The 782-nt window shown below is 51.0% G+C and overlaps 1 non-coding gene across 1 annotated transcript; it reads left to right on the forward strand.

Moving 5' to 3' along the window:
• The first annotated feature begins 322 nt into the window (after positions 1–322).
• GNI_217600 lies at positions 323–395 on the forward strand. The gene has a single exon. It is a non-coding gene; the product is annotated as a tRNA-Phe (tRNA).
• The last annotated feature ends 387 nt before the right edge of the window (positions 396–782 follow it).

Below are 782 nucleotides of genomic sequence, written 5' to 3' on the forward strand. Positions count from 1 at the left end.
AACGTGGGATCTCTAACATCGACTGCTTAGTCCAGAGGTGTAAAACCGACACTTTTGATGTGGTCTCGTGTAGCTCAGTAGGTTAGAGCGTCAGCCTAATAAACTGGAAGTCTACGGTTCGATCCCACGCTCGACGCGTCACTGAAATTGAGAGAGGACGTTTACGCAGGGTAAAAGCGGAACCATCAAGTGACAACTGAAATCACCCTGACTCGTCAACTGTTGTGTTCGTGGCGTATCCATAAGGTCTTGGGTTCCTTCTCGTTTCCGGTGGTGTGCCTTTTGCTTGACTTTAGCAATCCTCACCGCCACGAAAGATACTGCCGCAATAGCTTAGTTGGGAGAGCGCAAGACTGAAGATCTTGAAGCCCCGTGTTCGACCCACGGCTGCGACAATATTCTTGCAGTCCTTTTTGTTCACGCGTATCAAGATAGCGCTTCCTATTTCTACCGGTGTGCGTGGACACAACGTGGCTCTTTGTGCACGAACTTGCTCTTGGTGGCTGGTTTAGGCTCTGCCTGCTCAGACGTCCAACCGGATGAGCCGCCAATGACGGCGTGAGACGCCGACGAAGCCGAAGAAACGCCAAGAGCTGAGACAGCAGCATTCTGCTATAAATCCCCCGCCATCAACGATCTTGGAACTGACTTGAAACGCATCAGAGTACGGCACAACTTCTTTGGTGAATAACGATAGCTTCGCGAACTTTATCATCCTTGAAACATACGGCGGCCTTCAGGGTCCTCATCCAAGGATTGCCTCCGCTACGTAGGGAGTGTGA

Source organism: Gregarina niphandrodes (assembly GCF_000223845.1).
Source record: "Gregarina niphandrodes unplaced genomic scaffold scaffold00165, whole genome shotgun sequence".
NCBI classification, from domain to species: Eukaryota; Apicomplexa; class Conoidasida; order Eugregarinorida; family Gregarinidae; genus Gregarina; species Gregarina niphandrodes.